Source organism: Danio rerio, chromosome 9 (genome assembly GCF_052040795.2).
Source record: "Danio rerio strain M-AB ecotype USA chromosome 9, GRCz13ab, whole genome shotgun sequence".
Lineage (NCBI taxonomy): Eukaryota > Metazoa > Chordata > Actinopteri > Cypriniformes > Danionidae > Danio > Danio rerio.
In genome coordinates, this window is record NC_141029.1 from 982,861 (window position 1) to 997,041 (window position 14,181).

Below are 14,181 nucleotides of genomic sequence, written 5' to 3' on the forward strand. Positions count from 1 at the left end.
ACACTCGGTACAGTGTACTAAAACACACAAGCATGCATATTCATTTGCTGACATGTTTAGGGTTACTGTAAGTGATATTTTAGTTCTCACACTGTGAAATAGACTGATCAGCACATTAACGTTAAAAACACTGAGTAGTAAAGTAACGGATTTAACTACTACAGTTGTACCTGTGCAATAACTGGCCACTTTATTAGGTACAGGTTCTGGACCAAAAAAAACAGCCATAAGTGATTGTTTTTAGATGTACACATGACATAAAAACTGAATGAATATGTTTTCGATAATGTCTGGTTTGTGATGACAGGATGAGATTTGGCTGAGATACTAAAATCAGCCTTAAAGTTACAAATTAATTCTTAACAATGCATATTGCCAATCAAAAATAGCTTTTTTTAACCATATTTTTATAATGTGAGATAATTCCACCAGTCAGGAACAGTGAAGGAAAAGGTTCTGGAAAGAGATTTTGTGCCTTTCTGTAATGGTTATACCATGCAACTTTGTTATAGTTTAGCATTTTTAAATGAGTGTTTATTCCAATACTTCTGTTCAATTTGCTGTAGATTTCAGTTTAGTTTAGTCAGGTTTATTAATGCTTTAGTAGTTTTAGTTTAGTTTCAAATAGAAACACATTTCTATTTAGCTTTTATATATTTCATTTTAGTTTCAGAGTTAACCAAACATGTTCAGTGTTGATTAGAGTTTAGTGCTTGCACAGCTTGCATTAATTTGCATGTTCTCCCTGTGTTGGCGTGGGTTTCCTCTGCGTGCTCAGGTTTCCCCCACAGTCCAAACACATGCGCTATAGGGGGATTGATGAATTGAACTGGCCGTAGTGTGTGTGTGTGTGTGTGAGAGAGAGAGAATGAGTGTGTATGGGTGTTTCCCAGTACTGGGTTGCAGCTGGAAGGGCATCCGCTGTGTAAAACATAAGCTGGAACCGTTGGCAGTTCATTCCACAGTGGCGACCGCTGATGAGTAAAGAGACTAAGCCGAAGGAAAATGAATGAAAGAAAATAACCTTGATACCGCAAGGTGACACTCTTTCACTCTTTCGCAGGCTTCTGGATTGTGTGTGTGTGTGTGTGTGTGTGTATGTGTGTGTGTTCTGTAGTCAAGTGTCAGTGTGTTGGAGTTAGTCTGAGCTGTGGCTGATAGCTGGAGCAGAGAGATAAAGTTCAGTGTTCAGTCCGGCTGTTCTCAGTCATCTGTGGAGCTCTGCCTGCAGATGATGGAGGTCCGGCCAGAAGAGCTCTACTTCAGAACAGAAAGTAAGAGGAAGAGAGAGAGATAAACCTTGCTAAAAAAAAGAGCTCTTGTATACTGGAGACTCATTCTGAACATTCATTCATTTTCTTTTCGGCTTAGTCGTTTTATTAAACTGGGGTTGCCACAGCGGAATGAACCGCCAACTTATCCAGCATGTGTTTTATGCAGCGCATTCCCTTCCAGCTGCAACCCATCTCTGGGAAACATCCATACACACTTATTCACACTCATACACTATGGACAATTTAGCCTACCCAATTCCCCTATAGCGCATGTGTTTGGACTGTGGGGGAAACCGGAGCACCCGGAGGAAACCCACGCGAACACGGGGAGAACATGCAAACTCCACACAGAAACAACTGACCCAGCCGGGACTCGAACCAGCGACCTTCTTGCTGTGAGGCCACAGTGCTAACCACTGAACCACTGTGACGCCCTTAAAAATATAAATTTAGAGCATTTGTGTGATACAGTAGTGAAATAAACCAACGCAAACCGCTGACTTTGGGAGAACCTTGGCTGAAAGTTTCCTCTGTTTGTCAGGATAATGAGAGTGACCCGCGTCCCAGCTGGACCGCAAATCAAACACCATCAGGGGAGAGGGACTGGAAATCTGAAAAGCAGAAGCAGGAGAAAAGCAGGAGCGTGTTTCTCTCTCCTTTTGTGTCTGGCCGTTTAAGTGAGCAGACGAGGCGTCTAGCGGAGCGTTTTGCCGTGTCTCTTCAGATCAGGTTGTTCAGGTGTCAGGCCGCCAGTTTCCGTGGCATTGTTTTATTGGCCGTGACAGCAGCCGAATGTAGTGTCGCTTCCAGACAGCAGCCAGACCTCAATCAAAGCTATAAAACACACCTCGCTCTGTCACACACACACACACACATGCGCACACCTCTCAGTATTTATTGCATGTGATTTAATGGTTAAGGAGGGATGTGGAGAACAGACCAAACGCAGGACAAAGAGAAGAGAGGAGTGTGTTATCATACGGTTCATCTCCTTCTGTCTTAAAGCCACAATTTTTATATAAATTTCCTAAAACTATTAGAACATGTTGCTGAATTATGCACTCACATTATCAGAATTGTTTTGAAGTACAGTTGAAGCCTCGTCACTTTTACCATTGGTATTACTTTAACTGTTGTTATCACTATTATTATTATGACTGTTTTGACCAGCCCTCCTGTTATCTCCTCATTATCGTTATTAAAAGTGTTTATACCATTAGCATTATTAAGGTTGCTGTAGTAGTAGAAGTAGTAGTCATTGTAGTAGTATTGATTGTAGTTGTGATTACTGAAGTAGTAGTTGTAGTAGTAGATGTCGTTGATATAGTGGTATCATAAGTAGTACACTGTAAAAAATGGCCGTGTTTTCAACGGTAAAAAAATGTAAAAATGCTAGAATACAAATCCGTAACCTGGTTAATGGTATGTTTCCTTAATATTTACGGCGAATAACCGTTAAATTGACTTTCCCAGAATTCCCTGCATGGCACATAACTTTTTATGCATTTGGTTGACATTAATATGGATCTTTTTAGTTGTTTCCCCATCAGTTATGTACATTAGAGATTTATGTTACATCTAATGTTGATAAACAATGTTTATTTAATGACTTTAATTTTATGCGTGTTACCATGCTGGTGTTTAGTAGCTGTGTGAATGACACTGAGCACCTTCTATATGCTGATTCTCTATTCTGCTTATGGGGAAAGTTGATTGTGATGAGCATTGGCTCATTATGTAACTTCCTCATCACCACCTGCATGTGGGTGTGCTAACGTGCCTAACTGTGTAATAAAAGATGTGTAGATGTTGATCATTCAAAATACAGACATATTACCTCTATAAATTAATAAAATATGGTAATTTACCGTAAAAATTAAGAATTACTTTTATGGTTTATACCGTGTTTTTAACAGTAAAGTACTGGCAACCACAGCTGCCGGCTTTTTACCGTAAATTTTATGAATTTATTTTTTTACAGTGTAGAGGTGTTACTGTTCTTGTAGTAGTGGTAGTTCTTGTTGGTGTAGTAGAATCAGTTGTCAATGTAGATGTAGATGTAGCTGTAGTAGTATCAGTTGTAGTAGTAGTAGTAGTAGGCGTTGTTGTAGTAGTATTAGTTGTTGAAGACGCTGTAGTAATATGAGTAGTGTCAGTATTAGTAGACATTGTAGTAGTAGCAGTCGTGGTTGTGGCGGTAGTAGCAGCAGTAGTAGTTGTAATATTAGTAACTTTCTGTAGTAGTAGTTGGTGTAGCACTTGTGATTTATTATTATTGTTGTTGTCAGTTATTATTACTGTTGTTCTTTCTTTTTACTGTCATTATTACTATCATACATTACAAGCATTGTTGTTATTCCTTACCTCTGACTGGTTTCTTTCAATCTGTTTTGTTTATATCTGTGATACTTGCTTCATTTATTGACTGTTATTGTTCCTTATGTATGTACTCTGACCTGTCCACCAAGTTACCTTTACGTGCATGCACACACACGCACGCACACACACATACATGCACATACCAACACCTGACTATATTGTTGTTGTTTTTGTTTTGTTTTTTTGTTGTTTTTGTTGATGTTTGTATTTGTATGGTTTCAATTTATGTGCCTTTTTGCATATTCTAATAAAAAAAAGTACAGTTGAAGTCAAAATTATTCGTCCTTCATTTATTCTTTGTTAAATATTTCCCAAATGATGTTGAACAGATTCAGGAGTTTCTCACAGTATTTCCTCTAATATTTGTTCTTCTGGAGAAACTCTTATTTGTTTTATTTGGGCTAGTATAAAAGCAGTTCTTAATTGTTTTAAAGCCTTGTTAAGCTCAATATTATTCGCCCCCTTCAGCAATATTAGTGTTGGCTTTTCTCCAAAACAAACCACTGTTATACAATGACTTGCCTAATTACCCTAACTTTACCCTAATTACCCTAGTGAAGCCTTTACATGTCACTTTAAGCTGAACACTAGTGTCTTGAAGACTATCTAGTCTAATATTATTTACTGTCATCATGGCAAAGAGAAAAGACATCAGTTATTACTCTCTTACCTCCACCTGCTCCAGGAGCCTCCGGTCAGGGTGTGAGCACCGTCTAGTGGTTCCATTGCAGAGAGACTTCAAAACACCAAAACCCATTTTTTGAGATGTTGACAGACGTGTGTATGTCCCACATTGCTAAAAACACTCTTAGGACACATGTATTTCACTGATATAGAAAATTGGTTGAGCTAATTCGCTCTACCAGTTTTTAAAAATAAATTTTGAAGCAATGTTGTACGGCGATGAGATCATTGCGTAAATTCCAGCGCACCAGCCAGTACAAAGTGACATCATTGAGTTTCTAGCACATCTATGCATTATTCATGTGGAAGAGTTGGTTTCAACCATTCACCATTCCAACCATTCACCATTCCTCCTCAGTGGAACATTCTTCTCATTCCCACACATACTATGGAGTCATTGCTATCCTTCAAATTACATCTGAGCCCCTTTGAATGAAACTCGGACCAACTCTTCTTTCACCCCCGCCCTCCATGCACCACTGACAACCTCAGAACATTACGCAGTTTTAAGCATGCCTCACACAGGTGAGTGGACTTGACAAACCACCTGAATTCTTTCAGACACTTTAACCAACACTTGTGTACCCTGCTGTTCCTACGCCACCCAACCCTTTCCGAGCTGGTTTCGAACCGACGACCTTCCGCATGGGAGTCGGTTGCTCTAACAAGGAGACTAAAGACCATGGCCTCTAGCGTCTGTCGCTAGAGCACCTTTAGAGGTCAGAGGAGTGAGGTTTACCTGCACAGCACACACTAGCTGGCCTCCGTTACACTCACTCCCCTAAACCTCACTCGCATTCGGGTCACGGCACCAATGTAATCCCGCCGGTGCTACGCCACCCAACATTTAATAAAAACACCCCCCCCCCCTCTTTACTCTAGCTCTTAAATCTCTGACAGTTCCTCTGTATATTCAGCCCTTGTGTGTGTATTGCCTCTTCTTGTTGAATCGCTGAATGCCTCCTCCATTGTAAGTCGCTTTGGAAGAAATGGCTGAATGTAAATGTGTGTATTCATGAAGTGTGATTGCGTGGCGTCTCTTTACATTCTGCTGAGCTGTGAATGGTTTCTCTCTTTCTGACCTTGTCTTCTGTCAGGATCTGCTCCTGCTGGTCATCTTAAACACAGAGACACACCAGCCGTGATTAATAATGAAGACACAGAGAGAAAAGTCCCACAGGAGCACTCAGGGAGGACACTTGGAAATAGTTTCCAATGCTAAAATGATAAGAGCAGAAACTCTCAGGTTGTGCTGTGTTTGTGCATGGAGGATTCAAGACTAGAAACACAGGTGTCTTCAGGAGAAAATGCAGCTTCTCTTCAGTCAGTTCTAGAAGTCAATGCTCTAAAATACATATATTTTTTCTTCTTCAAAGATTTACATGACCTTACATATTTTGTCTATTTGTCTTTAATGCAGAATACTTTATATCGTAATTGAATACTTTAGTTTAATTTAATGTGACATTTTATTACACTGTTTAAATGTTATTTTCTAAATGTATTCACCATTTACTCATCTGCAAGTGTTTGCAAATATTTTAATTAAAATTATATGTCACATACACAGTATGACATGCACCGAAATGCTTATACAACCACCCGTGACCGTAAAATAATCTATAGGAACCTAAGGGAACTAATTTCGAGAGGATCACATGCTTAGGAAAATATCTACGGCCCAGCTCTGGCCCACACATTTAACTTTTGCTTGGCATACATGCCGCAGTGAATTACGGCACATGACTGGACCAAGTCTGGCTTTCAGACAAGGGCCAAACATGGACCACATCTGGGCCAAGCCTCAGCCAAGTTAATAACCCATATCTGGGCCTGAAATAGGCCAGATATGTTGGCGTGTCACAACTGAAATGAAACTAACCCACCTAGCAAAATTACTCCGGCCCATATTTGACCCACACTATCAGCTTTTGCTTGGCCCACATGCCGCAGTGAATTACGGTCCATGACTGGACCAAGTGTGGCTTCCATACAAGGGCCAAACTTGGACCACATCTGGGCCAAGTCTTAGCCAAGTTAACAACCCATAACTGGGCCAGAAATGTTGGTGTGTCATGACTACGATGAATTTAAGAAATCTATGAAGGACTTTGCTTTATGTGTGCGCTTTTATCTCAAAGCGACACGATTGGTTGAATTTTTTTCTTTACTCAAAAGTTATTGAAATGTATTTTAAAAGTGGGTCAAGATGGGCCAAACTTACATGGCCCACAAATACATTTTATACATCTTGGCCAAATACTGCATTTGATATGTGCCCTAAGTCTTATGTGCCGCCTTAAAGATGGTGCCACCTCTGCCAAACCTGGGCCATGTTTGGCCCACATGCTGTATGCCAGTGCCGAATGAATGTCAATTTATGCCAAATCTGGCCCAGCAGGCATTCATCCGGCACTGGCATACAGCATGTGGGCTGAACATGGACCACCGTCTTTAAGGCAGCACGGAATACTTGGGCCAGATGTCAAATGTAGAATTTGGCCCAGATGTTAATAGTTGATATGTGGGCCATGTAAGTTTGGCCCATCTTGACCCACATTTAAAATACATTTTTATTTTTTCATTTTTATCTATCAATCCGGTCGCTTCGAGGAAAATTCACGCCCAAAGCATGCTTAAAGCGCAATAATTCATTGGTTTATTAATTTCATTGCAGTAGTGATACACCATTATTTCTGGCCCAGTTCAGGCTCAGTTAACTTGGCTTCCAGACTTGGCCCAGACATGGTCCATGTATGGCCCTTGTCTGGAAGCCAGACTTAGTCCAGTCATGTTCACTGCAGCATGTGGGCCAAGCAAACGCTAAATGTGTGGGCCAGAGCTAAGTCAGAGTCATTTTGCTAAGTGGGTATGATTGATCACAGCTGGTCCTGCTTTAGCTAACACATGATTCACCAATCAGAGGATTCCTAACTCACCATAAATAGCCTTACCTCAGTCACCTTCATCTTAAAGAATCCCCCCTTCCATCCCTACTCATCCTCCTTTTTCCTAGAGAGGGCGGCATGGCGACCAAGGGGTTAGCACTGTCACTTCACAGCAAGAAGGTCGCTGGTTTGAGTCCCAGCTGGGTCAGTTGGCGTTTCTGTGTGGAGTTTGCATGTTCTCCCCGTGTTGCCGTGGGTTTCCTCAGGGTGCTCCGGTTTTTAAATTGGCCAAGGTGTGTGTATGTGTGTGTGTGTTAGAGTGAATGAGTGTATACGGGTGTTTCCCAGTACTGGGTTGCAGCTGGAAGGGCATCCACTGAGTTAAACACATGCTGGAATAGTTAGTGGTTCATTCCGCTTTGGGAACCCCTGATAAATAAGGGACTAATCCGAATGAATGAATCAATAAATAAATCAATTAACCAACTATTTGTTTGTTTTTTAGATAATGAAACACTTGCACAGGATCTGTCTTGTGCATTAGTTTCTGAGGTCAGAGCAGGATCTCTCAGTAAAATTGGACTGATTTCGCTGATGCGTGGAAGCCAGTATGCTTCAGTAAAATGAATAAAGCAATAGCTGTGGATGCCGCTAATACACAGGTGATTTGTTATCTCCGACTGACATAATAATCTGTGAACATAATTTGCCAGACATTGAAGCAGAGCAGCTGCATAGTTACTACTTTTAATGTCCACAAGGTGCCACACACACAGCCAGAGTCACGCGCAGGTCTTGTGTGTATAATTACCATAATGAAACTCTTATCGAGCTTAAGAGAGGTCAGCTGTAAGTGGCCTTTAGCTAATGAGAGAGACAGAGGCATTGTGGGACAGACAGATCAGTGACACACACACACACACACACACACACATATAGAATCAAATATATACGTGTGTGTGAGAGAGAGAGTGTTTTAGAGAGAATGGTCCGTCAGGTTCAACACTAAGTGCATGTATAATTCATCTAGCTCTTCTTCATCATGATTAACAGCATGAACCCAAAACCCCTTTTCCACAAACTCACACACTCAAATCCTTATCTTTAACACACACACACACACACACACATATAGAAGCAAATATATACGTGTGTGAGAGAGAGAGTGTTTTAGAGAGAAGGGTCCGTCAGGTTCAACTCTAAGTGCATGTATAATTCATCTAGCTCTTCTTCATCATGATTAACAGCATGAACCCAAAACCCCTTTTCCACAAACTCACACACTCAAATCCTTATCTTTAACACACACACACACACACACACATATAGAAGCAAATATATACGTGTGTGAGAGAGAGAGTGTTTTAGAGAGAAGGGTCCGTCAGGTTCAACTCTAAGTGCATGTATAATTCATCTAGCTCTTCTTCATCATGATTGACACACACACACACACACACACACACACACATAAATGAGTTCTCAGCACAGATCTCTCTTTTAAATCCATATGTTCTGTAGGATGCTTTGCAATAGTTTATACAATATATTATACCGTAGTGTATTTACAATATGACATGCAGTCATATATTTGGTCCACTATTGGCTTGTTTCCTCTGAGTGATACAGTATCGAATGGTACGGATTTATCCAACACAATCTCAAGGCAATTCGTAACTTTTTGATTTAGTGGCTAATTCATATGAATTTGTACGATCTAATTCATACATTTTACGATTTGCTCATCCCTCAATGACAGTTGGGTTTAGGGGTGGGGTTAGGTGCCACGCCTCCTTTTTTAAATCGTACAATTTTGAACGACTGAACTCGTATGAATTCGTACAAATTAGCCACTAAACTGCCAAAACGTAAAATAATAAAATTTTCTCGTGAGAGGGCGAGGCACACAGCAAGAAGGTCGCTGTGTCGCTTGTTCGAACCTCGGCTCAGTTGGCGTGTCTGTGTGGAGTTTGCATGTTCTCCCTGCTTTCCCGTGGGTTTCTTCCGGGTGCTCCGGTTTCCCCCACAGTCCAAAGACATGCGGTGCAGGTGAATTGGGTAGGCTAAATTGTCTGTAGTGTATGAGTGTGTGTGTGGATGTTTCCCAGAGATGGGTTGCGGCTGGAAGGGCATCCGCTGCGCAAAAACTTTCTGGATAAGTTGGCAGTTCATTCCGCTGTGGTGACCCCGGATTAATAAAGGGACTAAGCCGACAAGAAAATGAATGCATGAATTTCTCGTGAGATCAGGCTGGATTTATCAGGCTTGCGTTTCCACTGCCTTAAGGCTACCAATGGTACTCTTTTGGTAAGCGTGCGGTATGACAGAAAGTTTCAGTCGACGTCGTTCTCGTTGTGTTTATCTAACCAACCTCCTGTCTTGTTGCAATCCAACTCGCTCTTTAAGATCTCAAATCTCAGGGCTTCTAGTACCTAGAATAGCAAAGTCCACTAAAGGAGGTCGAGCCTTCTCATTCATGGCTCCTAAACCCTGGAATAGCCTTCCTGATAATGCGGAGGCTCAGACACACTCTCGCAGGTCAAAACTAGATTAAAGATCTATCTTGTTAGTAAAGCGCACACTCAGTGCATCATTTAGCGGTGTGATACATGAATGTGCTCCACACAGGTCTCTGCATCTCGTTTATATACACTATGAACAGCAGCTACGCTAATTATTCTCTTTATTCTCCATTTCCACTTGGGGATACTCATCCCGAGGCCCTCAGAGACTATGCGGCGCCACTGATTCCATCCAAGACCAGTGACGAGATGATCCCAAGGTTTTCATAATCCTGGACCAGGCCGTATCCTGAGCAGCTGCTGTGGTGGTCTTGGAGGAGTGGAGAGCATGAGACTGATTCCTGTGATGCTCCAGGGACAGACAAATCTTCGCTGAGGTCCAGCATTCTCCAGCGCCTCCCACTTTGGCCAGTGGAGAAATGGTCGTGCCCAACTGAGCCTGGTTTCTCTCCAGGTTTTTTAATTCTTTACTTTCGCCAATTGGTGAAGTTTTTTCCTCGCCGGTGTCGCCACTGGCTTGCATGGTTTAGGATCTGTAGAGCTGCGCATGGATGGATCTGCTCTTCAGTGTTTGGACTCTCAGTAGTGATTATTAAACCACACTGAACTGAGCTGAACCGAACTGAACTTAAACTCTGAAAACTGAACCACACTGTTTACATTTACTGTGATCTTCTATGTGAAGCTGCTTTGCCACAATCTACATTGTAAAAGCGCTAGAGAAATAAAGGCGAATTGAATTAAATTTAATTTTTTAAAGCAATCCCGTCCACATGCTTTCACCGTGACCTCACACTGCTTTTTAAGGGTTTCATTTTTCCCGGTTTCTACATCTGTCCTTCATCAGACTTGAAGCTGCTCTGCTCCACCTCCCAAGTCTAGCAACTTTTGCGATTAGCAGACAAATGCACCTGTGAGCACACATTTCTCAGTTCTCAAAGATTTACACCAGGGAAATTTGTCTCCAGTTGAGTCTGTGTTGGCATTTTCAATGGGCTGCGTCTGAAGTCAGCAACGTCGCTGTCATAAAATGCAGAACATGCCTCTCCTCCTCCTCCTCATGCATGCATAATGTAGTGCTCACAGGTTCAACAGAGGCGAGGAGCCTGCAATAACCTGGACCTGCAGTTCCAAACACACATGGGGTCATTAAATAGCACGTGTGTATTCCTGTGTGTATTCCTCCTCATGCAAGTCATGTTGATTCAAGTACTCGAGTGTTGTAGATATTTAGGGCCGGTTGTTTTTGGACAAGGAGAAAACGGGTTTATTTCTGCTGTCTTTGACGTCATGTACACTCAGGGTTTGAGTTTATTCTTCAAGTGCCATCAGCCAATCAGCACATCATGATGTCATTGTGCTGTTACTGCAGGGTTTGTTAGTCAAACGGCCTTTACGGCTCGAGTGATCGGCTCTAATTCAGAGTAATCATGGGGAAAAAACACAATGCAGATTGCTTATTGCACATTTTTCCACTGTATTTAATCATGTTCTTTGTTCTGTTGTCTAACATAAGAAGGACAAGTGGTTTAAGAAATGTTCATTTTAAGTACAAATTCTACTTATTAACTAGTTTATTATTAAGATATTGTCTGTTTATTAATGCGTATAAAGCATATATCCTGCATGATCTTACTCTGCACCTCTACACACCCAACTACTAGCTTAATAACTACTAATAAGCAGATAATTATGAGTTTACTGAGCTAAAAGGCACAGCTAATGACTTGTTCATAGCAAGAATTATACCTTAAAATAAAGAGTGACACAAATAATTATTCCTTCATTAAATAAAAGCCACAAATGTCTATCAGTGATGACAGAATTTGTAAGTTGGTATGGATGAATCCTTCAACGTGTTCACTTCATCACTGCTAATTTCACTTACAGCATTATGATCATGTGCACATAAATATACTGTATGTATTTGCTCATGTGTGCTGATCTATATCGGTGCTGCAATAAAAAAGACAAGAGTATATTTAGATAAACTGACTGTTTACGTGTCTGAAGTTTGTAAGTCACAGTGAGAGGACAGTGTGTGTGTGTGTGTGTGTGTGTGTGTGTGTGTGTGTGTGTGTGTGTGTGTGTGTGTGTGTGTGTGTGTGTGTGTGTGTGTGTGTGTGTGTGTGTCAGACAGACGTGCTCAGGGAAATGCAGCTGGTACCAGAGTCAGTGTCTGCGGGTCTGCAGGCAACATTTATTTTTAACTATCATTCTCTCATAGACTCACACACACACACACACACACACACACACACACACACACACACACACACACACACACACACACACACACACACACACACTTATAATGCTAGCCACAATTCACTTACAATATATCTCATTACTACATGTGCTTTTACTAGTGCATTTAATACATAATTTTGACATAATGTATATGTTTATGCTGTAAAAATTTATTATGCGTATATATATATATATAAATTGATAAATTATTTATTTTCTCTTTGTCATGATGACAGTAAATAATAGACTAGACAAATAATATTCTTCAAGACGCTTCTATACAGCTTAAAGTGACATTTAAAGGCTTCACTAGGTTAATTCGGTTAACTAGGCAGGTTAGGGTAATTAGGCAAGTTATTGTATAATGATGGTTTGTTTTGTAGACTATCAAAAAAACAAAAATGCTTTTATTCTAGTCTAAATAAAACAAATCAGGCTTTCTCCAGAAGAAAAAATATTATCAGACATACTGTGAAAATTTCTTTGCTCTGTTAAACATCATTTGGGAAATATTTACAAAAGATATATATATGTACACACACATGCATGCATATATTTGAAAAAACGTTTTTTTTTATTTAGATGAAAAGTATGATGCAAATTATATATACATTTAAATTTATATGCAACAAGAAATGTTTGTGTAGTTAGTTTTTATAAGTCGCTAATATATAAATATATATAATTATGGATGGGTATTGAAACTCAGTACTTTATTGGTATCGGTGCTACATTTAAAAGACCGAAGTATCAATAAGCTCTGACGTTAACGGTTCTGCTAGAATTATTGCTGAATAAACATTAATCACAGTGGAATAATTAACAACTGTTTATAAAGTTAAAGGTTTGATACTGATTAGAACTTTAAGTAGCGATGATGAGGTCTTAAAATATTCCGAGAAGGTCTTTAAAAAGTCTTAAAAAGGGTAGAATTATTGAATAATAAAGTGCATGAGATATATATATATATATATATATATATATATATATATATATATATATATATATATATATATATATATATATATACATACATCTTAATTCATTCATTCATTTTCTTTTCGGCTTAGTCCCTTAATTAATCAGGGGTCGCCACAGCGGAATGAACCTTCAACTTATCCAGCACATGTTTTACACAGCCGATGCCCTTCCAGCTGCAACCCATCACTGGGAAACACCCATACACTCTCATTCACACTCATACACTACGGACAATTTAGCTTACACAGTTCCCCTATAGCGCATGTGTTTGGACTGTGGGGGAAACCGGAGCACCCAGAGGAAACCCACGCCAACACGGGGAGAACATGCAAACTCCACACAGAAACACCAACTGACCCAGTCGGGACTCGAACCAGAGATCTTCTTGCAGTGAGGCGATTGGGATGTCCAAACTCAGTCCTGGAGGGCCGGTGTCCTGCAGATTTTAGCTCCAACTTGCCTCAACACACCTGTTTCTAGAAAGTAAGAGCTTGATTAGCTAGCCCAGGTGTGTCTGATTGGGGTTGGAACTAAACTTTGCAGGACACCGGCCTTCCTGGACCGAGTTTGGGCACCCCGATGTACAGTTAACAGACACACACAAACACAGACATAGAGAGAAACACATGCATGCATACACAAAGACACACACACACTCTCTCTCTCTCTCTCTCTCATGCACAAAAACACATAGACACACACACACACACACACACACACTAAATAAGCTAATTATGTGTGTGTGTGATGCGTGCAACCGTTCAGAGGCCTTTTTTCTGCAGTGAATGGCAGCTGTCAATCAACATGATCTCATCTGCAGAGCTGTCAACAAGCAAAACACACACACAAAAGACCAGAGTCCGGGAGAGACTCGCTGCCATTTAAGCTTATCTAAAACTCACTGTGTGTGTGTGTGTGTGTGTGTGTGTGTGTGTGTGTGTGTGTGTGTGTGTGTGTGTGAGAGAGAGTTTTCTGAGTGTTTCTTTAGTTCCTGCTGACATTTACCTTCTTAACTGGCCTCATGTAATTTTTATGAGCCGTGTCTGCGCGGTGTTTGAGCTCTCAATGAGTGCGTGTGTGAATGAAGGTGTGTGTTGGCATGCTTTACTGAAGATGTACAGTTGTGTCAGGGTGTTTTAATAGTGTGAGAACTTTATGACGGAGATTTAATCTGCACAACACTGTAAAGAATGGCCGTGAATTCAA